We start from the raw sequence: 13,517 nt of genomic DNA on the forward strand, positions 1-13,517 counted from the left end.
AGAAGAGATAAAGATGGACATTATATAGTGATAAAAGGGTCGATTAATCCAGATGATTTAACAATCATAAATACATATGCACCCAATATTGGAAAAAAGGAAGAGCACCTAAATATATAAAGCAAACACTGATAGAATTGAAGGGAGAAGCTGTACTATAATAATAGTTGGAGACTTCAATGTACCACTTTTAATATTGGACAGAACATCTAGAAAGAAGATCAACCAGGAAACGGAGGACCCGAATGACACTATAAACCAACTAGACTTAACAGACATATGTAGAACACCCCACCAAAAAACAGCACAATATACATTCTATTCCAGTGTACATGGATCATTCTCCAGGACAGACCACATTTTAGGTCACAAAGCAAGTCCTGATAAATTTTTTAAAAAGATTGAAATCATACAATGTATTTTCTCTGGCCACGATGAAATGAAGCTAGAAATCAATAACAGAAAAAAAAAAACCTGGAAATTAAACAACACACTATTAAACTGCCAGTGGTTCAAGGAAGAATCAAAAGAGAAATCACAAATTTTGTAGAGTCATATGAAAATGAAAGCACAACATTCCAAAAGTTATGGGATGCAGCAAAGGCAGTACTCAGAGGGAAACTTAGAGCAATAAGTGAGATCTTACTTCTTTTTCTACTTTTTTTTTCTTAGTGTAACAAATGCCTACAGAAAAAAAGACCTCAAATCACAACCTAACTTGACAACTCCAGGAACTAGAAAGAGAAGAGCAAACTAAACCTAAACGTATCAGAAGAAAAGAAATAACAAAGGTCAGAGTAGAAATAAATAAAATCAAAAACAGAAAAACAATAGAAAGAATTAATCAAAATCAGAAATTGGTTCTTTGAAAAGATCAATGAAAATGACAAATCTTTAGCTAGACTGACAAAAAGAAAAGAAGAAAAAAGATGCAAATAGCCAAAATAAAAAATCAGTTACAACTGACCCAATAGAAATAGAGAATTATAACAGAATACTAGGAACAAATTTATGGCAACAAACTGGATAACCTAGATGAAATGGACAAAGTGTTAGAAGTGCACAACCTACCCAAACTGACTCAAGAGAAAATAGAAACTCTCAACAGACCCATAACAAGTGAAGAGATTGAATCAGCAATCAAAAACCTCCCAACAAAAAAAAAAGGCCTGGACCAGATGGCTTCACCAGAGAATTCTACCAAACATTTAGAGAAGAACTGATACCAATCCTGTTTAAACTATTCCAGAAGATAGAGAAGGAAGGAATACAATCTAGTTCATTCTATGAAGCAAAAATAACTCTAATACCCAACCTAGCCAAAGACATCACAAGAAAAGAAAACTACAGGCCAATATCTCTTATGAATATATATGCAAAAATCCTCAACAAAATACTAGCAAACAGAATCCAACAGCATATTAAAAGAGTCATACGCCCTGATCAAGTGAGATTTATTCCAGGAATGCAGGGATGGTTCAACATTAAAAAACCAATCAATGTAATACACCACAACAATAGAACAAAGGAAAAGAACCACATGATCATCTCTATGGATGCAGAAAAAGCATTTGATAAAATCCAACACCGTTTCTTGATGAAAACCCTAAAGAAGATTGTAATAGAAGGGAAATTCCTCAATATGATTCAGGGCATATATGAAAATCCAACAGCCAACATTATACTTAATGGAGAAAGACTGAGAGCTTTCCCCTTGAAATCGGGAACAAGGCAAGGGTGCTTGCTCTCACCACTTCTATTCAATGTTGTATTAGATATTCTAGCCAGAGCAATAAGACAAAAAAAAAAAAAAGAAAGAAAGAAAAGAAATGAAAGGTATCCAGATTTGAAAAGAAGAAGAAAAATTATCTCTATTCACAGATGATATGATCCTATATATAGAAAATTCCAAAGAGTCCACAAGAAAACTTCTAGAGCTAATAGAAGAATTTAGCAAAGTTGCAACGTACAAGGTCAACAAACAAAAATAAGTTGGGTTCCTATACACCAGCAATGAGAAATCTGAAGGGGAAATTAGGGAAACAATACCTTTTACAATAGCTTCTAAGAGAGTAAAGCACCTAGGAATAAATCTAACCAAGGACATGAAGGACTTACATAATGAAAACTATAAAACACTGCTGAAAGAGATTAAAGAAGACTTAAATAAATGGAAAGTTGTCCCATGTTCACGGATTGGAAGAATTAATATTATTAAGATATTAATACTACCCAAATCTATCTATAGATTCAACACAATCCTGATCAAAATTCCAACATCCTTCTTTACAGAAATAGAAAAGCCAGTCTTCAGCTTTATATGGAATGGCAAGAGCCCCTGAATAGCTAAAACAATGTTGAAAGAAAAGAACAGGGTAGGAGGACTTTGTAATGGTTACCAGGGGCGAGAGGGAGGGGGAGAAAGAGGGTTTATGGTGATGGAAAAATCAATCGCATAGCCGTTTATTGTAATTGCTGTCAAGTTGTACACCTGTAAAAAGTTGAATTGGCCAAAGTTGTGTGATGGATGTATTTACAACAATGACCAAAAAAAAAAAAAAAGTAGGCGCTGAGGCTGCTTGCCAAGCCTTATGTACAACCAAACACCTCATGGGATTTAGTTCCTTGGTTTAGAAGTATAGGGTCATAGTGTCATGGGGCATCCCAGTTAACTCCATAGAAGAATCCTGATCAAAAGAAGAAAATGCAGAACGGAATTTCTAAGTCTCATGGAATCCACACTTCCTGGAACCATAGAGGGTGGATAAGCCCCTGAAACTATCACCCTGAGATAATCTTTAAACCTTAAACCAAAAATATCACCTGAAATCACCTTAAAACCAAACAATAGTTTAGCTTAACGAGTAATAAAAGTCTGCCTTGAGCATTATGCTCTTTTAAGAACTATCTAATGGGATCAAATTCACAACATCAACTAGAAAGATTAGATAGGAATCTTAGGGGCAGTGAGTTCATGATAATGAGGGAGGAACAACTCGGAAAAGGAGGGTGAGAATGACTGCACAACTCAAAGAAAGTAATCAATGTCACTGAATTGTACATGTAGAAGCTTGAATTGGTGTATGTTTTGCTGTGTATATTATCAACGACAACAACAAAATAAATACATTTTAGGAAAAAAAAAAGAAATACACAGTCCCCCTCCAAAGCCAGTTCAGAGAACTCACTCCAAAGAACACAGAACCCCAAACTAGAGAATTTATACCATAGGGTACCCAAAGTACCAAAGAGGCTCCCAGTGTCAGGAAAGATGGAGCAAGCTCAATCTGGCCTATCCTTCTCATTTGACTAAAAACTCTGGACAAAATGTTAAAAGAGCAACTACTTCTGGAAACTCTCTGTACTATCTTTGCAACTTTTCTGTCAATCTAAAATTATTCTAAACTAAAAAGTTTATATTTTTTTTAAAAAGCAACTATCTGAGGACTCTGATAATTAAATGACAACAGGTAGATTGGAGAGAGGTATTAAAACTTGGGGAAGCAACCTGTACTGGGGTGACTTTCTGTGTTTTTTTTTTTTTTTCCTCTTATAGCTTAGACATAAGGATGGACCCTAATTGTGGAGCAATGCAAGAGCAGCATGGGAATCTAAAACTCTGATAGAAACCTTTTTTTTCTGGCCAGAGAAACTTGGAAAAGGGGCCTCAACAGTCTGAAGAGTATGTGGGGGGAATCTCTGGGGACTTTTTTCTTTCCTCGCTTTTCCCCAAGGGTAGCCCCAGTTGCAGAACTGTATAGCAGCAGTGCAGGCAGCTAAATATCCAAGAGAAATGACATCGTCCAGGTCACTGGATCAGGAAAACACACCCACGAAGGCTGGAGAATGTTTAGGGGAATCCCATAGAGAAAAGAACTGGAAAAGGGGATCTACTTATTCTGTATATGTACGGACACAAGCCTCATGCTCATTTCTGAGCTACACATGCATGGGAAGACCCAAAACAGCATGGCAAAGGCTTTGAAAATCTGAACTGATGTTTGGACTACTGCCCCTAGAAGGCAAGACAGAACCTGTGATTTGAACCTAAGCAAGGTGATTGCCTGTGAATAAAAATAATAATAATCATTTTGCAGAGGATTTAGTAAGTTTAAACAACAGAATATTCAAACCTTCAAAGATATAACCTAAAATTACTGTATATACAAAGAACCAGGAAAATGTGATCAATTCTCAAGGGAAAAGACAATCAACAGATACTAACATGAGATGACTCATATGTCACGATTCTTGAACAAAGACTTTAAAGAAGCTATGCCAACCGTGTTCCATGAGGTAAAGGTCATCCCGTGTTCCATGAGGTAAAGGTAAATATATTTGAAATGAATGGTAAGATAGAAGTTCTCAGCAGAAAAATAGAAACTATAAAAAAGAACCAACTGGAAATTTTAGAATTGAAAAATACAACATTTGAAACCTCAAATTATCTGGATAGGTTCAATAGCAGAATGAATATGACAGAGGAAAGACTTGCTGAACTTCAAGATAAATTCTGAAAATTATTCCATGTTCAGAACAAACAGAAAAACATAGAAAAATATGAGCAGAACCTCAGGGACCTGTGGGATAATATAAAAAAATCTAACATTCATGTCATCAGAGTCTCAGAAAGGTGAGGAGAATGAGATTGGTGTGTGTCTCAGTTATCTAGTGCTGCTGTAACAGAAATACCACAAATGAGTGGCTTTTAAGAACAGAAACTTATTTCCTCACAGTTCAGGAAGCTAGAAGTCCAAATTCAGGGCACCGGATCTAGGGGAAGGCTCCTTCTCTGTTGGCTCTGGGGAAAAATCCTTGTCTCTTTCAGCCTCTGTGTCCATGGGTGTTCCTCAGCTCCTTGGCAATCTTTACATGGCATCCATCTTCCTCCGTCTGTGCCTGCTTCTGTGTCTAATCTGCTCTTTTCATAACTCTGAAGTAATTAAGTTTAGGACACACCTTACACTGATATAGCTTTATTTACATAACCAATAAAGCCCTATTCCCCAAGGAGATTGCATCCACAGGTATAGAAGTTAGGGTTCCAAAATATATTTTGGGGGGATACAATTCAATACATAACAGTGTGGAAAAAATTTGAAGAAATATTCAACATCTTACTGGAGGTCCTAGTCAGAGCCATAAAGCAAGAAAAATAAATAAAAGGCATACGGATCAGAGAGGAAGAAGTAAAACAGTCTGTGTTCACAGACACCTTATTTGTCTACATATAAAATCCCAAGGAATCTACAAAAAGCTCCTAGAATTAATACACAAGTTTAGCAGTCATTATACAAAAATCAGTCTTATATCCGCATACTAGTAAATAATAATTTGAAATGGAAATTAAAAAAAAATTGTACCAATTAATAAAACAAAAAACCAAACCCACTGCCACTGAGTCGATTTCGACTCATTGTGACTCTATGGGACATATTAGAACTGCCCCATAGGGCTTCCAAGGCTGTAAATGTTACAGAAGCAGACTGCCACATCTTTCTCCCACAGAATGGCTGGTGGGTTCGAATCGCAGACCTTCAGTTCAGGGACTGCAGTGTAATGAATTACTTAATATGGCCCTTCTAGCCAATCACACACAATGATTGAGTGCGACTATGCACATAAGGTATATGGAATCTGAGATGGTTGGGGTTATGTGCCAACTTGGCTAGGCCATGATTCTTAATACTGTATATAGTTATCATCCATTTTATATGTTGTGGATCCTGACCTCTACATGCTGATGAGGCAGCTGAGCTCTTAACTGCTGCACAACCAGCACTTCAAAAATCTACATTAAAAAAAAAAGAACCCAAACCTGTTGCCATCAAGTCAATTCCAACTCATAGCAACCCTATATGACAGAGTAACACTGCCCCATAGGGTTTCCAAAGAGCGGTTGGTAGATTCAAACTGCCAGCCTTTTTGGTTAGCAGCCATAACTCTTAACCAGTGCATCACCAGAGCTCCAAAAATCTACATTAACCAAAAAACTCATTGCTGTCGAGTCAATTCCAACCCATGGTGACCTTAGAAGACAGAGTAGAACTGACCCACAGGGCTTCTGTCATGGATTGAATTGTGTCCCCCAAAAATATGTGTATCAGTTTCGCTAGGCCATGATTCCCAGTATTGTGTGACTGTCCACCAGTTTGTCATCTGATGTAATTTTCCTATGTGTTGTAAATCCTACCTCTATGATGTTAATGAAGTGGGATAGGAAGCAGTTGTGTTAATGAGGCAGGGCTCAATCTACAAGATTGGACTGTGTCTTGAGCCAATCTCTTTGACACATAAAAGAGAAGCAAGCAGAGAGACAGGGGGACCTCATACCACTGAGGAAGCAGTTCAGGAAGCAAAGTGCATCCTTTAGACCCTGGGTTTCTGGGTGGAGAAGCCCCTAGTTTAGGGCAAGATGGATGAACAGGACCTTCCTACAGAGCTGACAGAGAGGAAGCCTTACCCTGAATTTGGACTGAACTGTGAGAAAATAAATTTCTCTTTGTCAAAGCCACCCACTTGTGATATTTCTGTTATAGCAGCACTAGATGACTAAGACAATTTCTAAGGGGTGGTTGGTGGAGTCCAACTGCCAAACTTTTAGGTAGCAGCTGAGCTCTTAACCACTGCGCCACCAGGACTCCCTAAAAGGAAAAAAAAATCTACATTAGGAGAACTTAAATCTCTGCTACATTTGCTGATTGTTCTTGTTGTTGTTTTAATTAACATTTGAAAGTTACGTATTTCCTGAAGTCCTGATGCAAGTTGGAACACGATGAACCTTGAAAACATTATGCTGAGTGAAATAAGTCAGTCACAAAAGGACAAATATTCTATGATCTGACTTATATGAAATACCTAGAATAGGCAAATGCATGAGACCAAAGTTCATTAGTGGTTACCTGGGGCAGGAAGGAGAGGGGAGAAGGGAGTCCTTGCTTAGGGGGCACTGAGCTGCTGTTAAGGGGACAGAAAAGTTTGGAAACACATAGTGGTGACGGTTACACATGATGAGTGTAATTAATGTCACTGAATTGTACATGTAAAATAATGTTGAAATGACAAAGCTTTTGATATATATATGTACTTACCACAATTTTAAAAACGTGGGGGACTTAACTCAGCACCTAAAAAAACGTTTTATATTTCCTGTTATTTCTAAGTAGCAGACAGGTTTAAAATTTATATTTTTCTCTAAATAAACAACCTGAAGCAGATTTTGTTATTTTAGTCCCTAATAGGATTAGTTTCCCCACACTGGAATACTGTGATTTATTAATAATTTTCATATCATTTTTTCATATTATATATTATTGAATTACTCCGTTGACCTACATTAATAATTTGGAGCTAGTTTTTTTTTTTTTTTTCTCCTCTTAAATGTGTCCCCATTAGCTCTTGCTTTTCTGCACTGGATGTCAGTATTTGGTGAGGTGATGACCTCAAAGATAAATTGCTCTCCTGGACCTTCAAATAGATCAGAAAAAAACCCAAACACTTAATCCAGCTTTTCTGATTGTTCTCAGCAGGAGAGTTGGTATAACACAAGTCCATCGACTGCACTGGAAGCAGAAGTTCTAATTTACTTAATAATGTAGTGAACACCCACGAACCCCCAAGCACCAGGTTGTGTTCAATAATGTACAGCCACCTGATGCTCTCCCATGATCTACTCCTGACAAGCCCCCTACCCGCAGTGGGCACTAGATCCGGAATCACTTCCTGCTTATATCTTGTGCTTAAGCTTTTTTTACTTTGAGAGGATCTTACCACAAGATCACGGTCTCCATGCTCAAGCCCTGTGGGGGGTGTCTGCTCCTCACCATGCGACTGAGTCCATGGAGGAGACGTGGACATGGGTTGGGTACAACTGCTGTTCTCTAGGACTGACATAAGGGTCAAGATGGCAAAATTTACGTCACCCCGCCATCCTTCTCCCCTCACCTTTCTGCGCCTCATGGCCCTCCACACCCCTGACTGAGGGGCGCTTCTTGAGCACAGGCCCAACCCAAGGAAACAACAGCTCCCAACCCTCAGCTCCAACGCCCCCTTTTCATAAGAACCATTTTGGAAGGCCTCGTTTACCAGACTGAGTGACATTCATGGATGTTACAAGTCTTGGCTTTGTGAGGCTGTCCCCCAGCATCTCAGCCGCTGCCCACTCAATGCCAGTACCTCCATCATTATGACAGCCAAAATTGCCCCCCAGGAATTCCCAGAACACACCCGAGGGCGGAAAGGAACAGGACCCGTCTTGTTCACGGAGGTGTCCCCAGCTCCTCACACAAGACCCTGCGTGCAGTAGAGGCTTAATCAATGTTTGCTGAATCAGTAATAACTGTACAGTGTAGATATCCATGCTGTAGCTATCCAGACTTGCCACCCTCTCCCCACAAGGCTCCCTGTCCTTTCTTCACTGATAGCCTTTATAATCTGGTATCCCCTTCTGCCCCGGGAAAAAAACAAACCACACGTCAAGTCGACTCCAACTCATGGACACCCCGAGTGCTTCAGAGTAGAACTGTGCTCCACAGAGCTTTCTTGGATGTGATCTTACAGAATCGGATTGCCAGGCCTTTCTTCTGTGGCACCACTGGGTGGATTTGAACCGCCGACCTTCCAGGTAGTAGCCGAGAGCAAACCATCTGCACCACCCAGGGACCTTGCCCGGGGAAAGGGAGAAGAAAAACAACTCGAGGTGTCTCTACGCTGTTCACCGAAGCTATGGTCAAATAGGTTCTTTAGGGGCCCTCAAGCCACAAGCCGAAGGGAAAATTTCCAGTCCTGGTGGGGTGACGTGATTACAAGGTGTGCACAGAAAAGCAGAGACACCTGTGGTTCTCCCATCCATAGTGAAGATAATAACAGTGGTTAGGGTTGTTGTGGCGACTAAATGAGATAATTCATGTAAAGTCACTGGGACAGGGTTTGACACGTAATTATACATGATTGTTTTTGGGTTTTTAAAAAAATTATCCTGGTGAAAATGATTAGCTTTAATCAGTGTTTAAATGCCAAGTAGATCGCAGTACATCCGAACAATTAAAACAAACCATAATAATTAAAACCAGGAAGCTATGTAAATACAGTATTCTCTTTGAATAAGCTTTATAATTCCAATCTTGTATAATCTTTTGTTGTTGTTGTTATGAAATAGTTGGGTAACTTCGATAAATGAACTATCAACCGTGCGGCCTAGCATTCACACCCTCCCCTATCAGACTTTCAAGTCAGAGGCCCAAAACACATGACCACCTCTCCACTGCTCTTTCTTCACTTTTCTCAGAGGGCTTTGAGATGCTCCTGGAGCCCACCCTGCCAACCTCAGAAGTCCCACCCACCGCGTTTCCCGCCCTACTCCCTCCACCTGCGCAGGAAACGCTGTGAGTCAGCCCCCCTCTTTCCCTCCCTCTAGGTTTGTGCTGCTAACCTTGGACCAGCCAGGGGTCCCTTCTAGTCCCTACACTGTCCACGCCCTTAAAATCACCATCAACTCTCCCTGGATGGATGCTTCCTTCCTCCTTGCACCCCAATCTGTGACCCCCATAAGCGCCCACACCCCTGTCTGTGTGACCCCAAGGAGTACTAACACTGCAGCCTGGAATGGACCACAACGGGTGTGGGGAGGGACGACGCAGAAATGGAACAGTCCGCGGAGGATCGTACCACCGGGGAGGCGGTGGCCATCCTGTTACATACCATTTTATTTGTAGGGGAGAACTACTAAAGGGAGGGCCTGGATGGCGGGAAGGGTTAACGGCTGGACGACTATGCAGCCCAGAGGTTGGGGTTCGAACCCACCCAGAGGCGCGTCGGAAGACAGGCCTGGCCTCTGCTTCGGAAAGGTCACAAGTTTGGAAACCCTGTGCAGCAGTTCTACTCTGCACACGTGGGGTCGCCGTGCGTTAGGAATCGATCCCCGGCCCCGGAATCTGCCCAAGCTCCTAAGGGATAGGGGAATGTCGCGATCTTGCTCATCCGAAGACTCCCTTCCCGTCCTCCCGACTCCCACCCACCTTGGGGGACCTCACCCTGCAGCCGCACCCTCAGCCTCTCTAACGTCCGCCATCTTAATCTCTCTCCCCCAAACCCCACGCCGTCGAGTCGATTCCGACTCATAGGAGCGCCTGGTGGCTTCAAACTGCTGACCTTTTGGTTAGCAGCCGTAGCTCTTAACCGCTACGCCACCAGGGTAACGCCCTCTCGAGCCCTTCATTCCCAGCCAGTTCTCAATGCACCAAGTAGGCAATTGGCTCATGGTGGGGAGGGGGAAATCGAGGACCGCCGTGAGCGCCGATTGGCCGGAAACCGAAGTCTCCTCCTTGCTACGCTTTGAAGCTTCCGGGTTCTCCGAGGGAAAACAGCCCCGTCGCCATTCTGCGCGCCGGGCTCCTATTGGCCGCTGGTGTGGCACATGCGCGGTGGATGCCAGTCCAGTGTATTTGGGTGCGCTGAGGTGGGGCCTTGAGGATTTAGGCTGGAGAGTTCTAATACCGCCGCTGAGTGTCAGTATGTTCACCTGTAAAAGGTGCTGAGGATGGTGCTTACTGTTGGGGTTTAGTGAGATCACGCGCCAGGGTGTGGCGCTCGGTGTGCTGGGCTATTCGATCTTAACCTCTGTGACAAACCCAGTAGGACAAACTTAACCGCCGCCCAGTCGTTCTCGCATTCACTTATTCTCCAGTTTACTCAAAACGAAAAGTGTTGCTTTGAGTTTAGGTTTTAGGAAAACTCCCAGAGGTTACTTTAATGAAGTTAAGTTCTGCCGCAAGGGGACAGGCACAGGGAGGTGTCTGGCTCTCCTGACACCTTAACCACGCAGTTTACAACAGTTAAAAGCCCTAGTGACAAAGTGTGTCTGAGAGAATAAACACTTGCCCCATTTTTTTTTTTTTTTTTTTTTTGCTCACAGTGATGGTTTGGGAGCGTGAGGCCGGCTGTAATTGACAGGTGTTACTTATACACACGGTTAGTGCTCTAGCGAGTTACCTATTGTATTAGTTTCCTAGGGTGGTTGTAAGAAAGTACCACAAAACGGGGTGGCTTATTAGAACTTTATTCTCATAGAGCTCGGTGGCTGGGAGTCCAAATTCAGAGTGTTGGCTGTGTTGATTCCTTCTGAGGGCTCTGGGGGAGAATCTGTTCCATGCCTTTCCTGGTTTCTGGCGGCTTCTGGTAATCCTTGGCTTCCCTCGGCTTACAACAGCTCTGCTGTCTAGAATCTCTGCTTCTGTTGTCACATGGCCCTCTTCCCTCTGTGTCTCTTTCTTTTATGAGGATACCACTCAGATTGGATTATGAACCCACCCTACCCTAGTATGACATCTTCAAAGACCCTATTTCCAAACAAGGTCACATTCACAGGGACTTCAGCACATCTTTCTGGGGGACACGTTTCAATCCATAACACCTATTTTTAATTTTAAAATGTTACGTAGATATATATAAAGTTGAATATATGTGTATAGTACCTGCATTAAAAGTAGAAATAGATAAATATCATTATTCACAAGGATAAAGACTTTCTGAAGCATGGGTGCTGAAGAGAGGCACTTGTTGATTAGCTATTGCCTGGGAGTGTGGGTCTCTCACTGATTGGCTGACTTTCAGGACTGGAGGGGCTTAGCACTGATTGGCTGACTTCAGAAGCATGACTACTGGAGTGAGGCACTTGCTGATTGGCTGTTGTCTAGAAGCACGGGGCTGTCCCTGATTGGCTGACTTTCTTGACTAGGGAGTTTTTCATTGATTGTCTGGCTAGGAGGATTGAGGTTACTCCTGATTGGCTGACTTCAGAAGCATGGCTACTAGAGTGAAGCACTGCTGATTGGCTGGCTTTCAGGACTGGAGGGGTTTATCACTGATTGGCTGAGTTTCAGAAGCATGGCTACTGGAGTGACGTACTGCTGATTGGCTGCTGTCTAGAGGCATGGGATCGGCACTGATTGGCCGACTTTCAGGAGAGGGTAATCACTGAATGAATTGCTAACTTTCAAAAGTCTAGTTGCTGAGTGAGGCTGTCGTTTATCGCCTGATTTTCAGAGCATTTGTACTAACCTGAAGATATCTCTAATTATAGGTGGTTATTTGTTCACAACTTGGACCCTTGGCCACAAGAATAGTCTTTTCCTTTTTTCAGTACGAAAAACAAGTGCTTTTAATTCTCAGCGCCCCTTTTGGTCTTCCCTCAGCCAAACCTGCAGGAGAGATCATAAGGGATTATCCAGATCTTTATTTGTGAAGGCATGATTTTCAGTAGCGTTGCCGTTTACGTGATTTACGCGTCGATTAGTGTGGAGGAAAAACGCTCCAACTGCCAGATTTTTGCAATTTTCCGAAAAAACTGTATACAGGATCTGTAGACCACCCTGACAAAGTCAATACAGGACATATAACAAAATAGTTAAATGCATAGGATGTCTGGCAACCATACCTTGGACCTAGATGCCACAAAAAATGTATTTCACAGAAAACTGATCCACTACAGTATAAAGTGAACACCAACAAAACCGACTGCCAGCTGAAGAAATAGAGCAGGTAGGTGTTGGCAAACTTTTTCTTTAAAGGGCCAGATAGTTAATATTTTAGGCTTTGCAAGCCATATGGCCTCTGTCGCAACTAGTCAACTTTGTCATTGTCTGTGAAAGCTGCCACAGCCAATACATAAATGAATGAAGGTGGCTGTGTTCCAATAAAGCTTTATTCATAGATACTGAAATTTGTATTTTATAATTTTCACGTGTCACAAAATATTCTTTTTAAATCCTTTTTCAACCATTTAAAAATGTCAAAATTATTCTCTGCTTGTGAGGGTACAGAAGCAGGCAGCAGGCTAGACTTGGCCCCTGAAATAGAGCATCTAGAGGAGAACAGAAGCTCTCAATGAATCCCTTCCCCAGCACATCATCCTCTCTTCCCCCAGAGAGAACCACCTCCCTGATGCTTGTGGTCATAATTTCCTTACTTTTCTTAACCACTGACATCTGTGAACCTAGACAACAGTTTAGATTTGCCTGTTTAGAACTGTACATAAATGGGATCATGCAGTGTGTATTTTTTGTGTCTTGCTTTTTTTCCACAACATTATGTCTATGAGATGTATATATGTCGTGTGTAGCTGTACTCCATTGTTACATATTCTACCATTTGTTTATCCATTCTCATAATGGGCATCAACAAGTGGAATTTCTGGGTTACAGAGGATGCCTATTTTCAAATTTTCCTAAATAATTCCAAATGGTTTTCCAGAGTGGTTGCATCATTCCACATTCCCTTCAGCGGTGAAATTACCTTAACATAACCAATCCAATATTACATGACAATGCCTCATTTGGTTTTAATTTGCTTTTCCCTGATGAATAATGAGGTTGAACATTTTTCACATGTTTAGTGGCCATTTGGAGATCCTCTTCTGCAATGTGCCTATTTGAGACTTTTGCTCAATTGTCCACTGACTCCCAGTCCTTATGGCCAACAGCATTGGGTGTCCCTAGTCTGGCTGCAAAACCCACCCACCT

At 41.7% G+C, this 13,517-nt stretch overlaps 1 long non-coding RNA gene across 1 annotated transcript; it reads right to left on the reverse strand.

Moving 5' to 3' along the window:
• Positions 1-6,616: 6,616 nt before the first annotated feature.
• LOC126069558 (uncharacterized) lies at positions 6,617-9,299 on the reverse strand. Its single transcript, XR_007515941.1, has 3 exons — positions 7,771-9,299; positions 7,092-7,127; positions 6,617-6,644 (listed from the first exon to the last, which is right to left on the reverse strand). It is a non-coding gene; the product is annotated as an uncharacterized LOC126069558 (long non-coding RNA).
• Positions 9,300-13,517: the final 4,218 nt, after the last annotated feature.

This window comes from Elephas maximus, chromosome X (assembly GCF_024166365.1).
Source record: "Elephas maximus indicus isolate mEleMax1 chromosome X, mEleMax1 primary haplotype, whole genome shotgun sequence".
Taxonomy (NCBI): Eukaryota; Metazoa; Chordata; class Mammalia; order Proboscidea; family Elephantidae; genus Elephas; species Elephas maximus.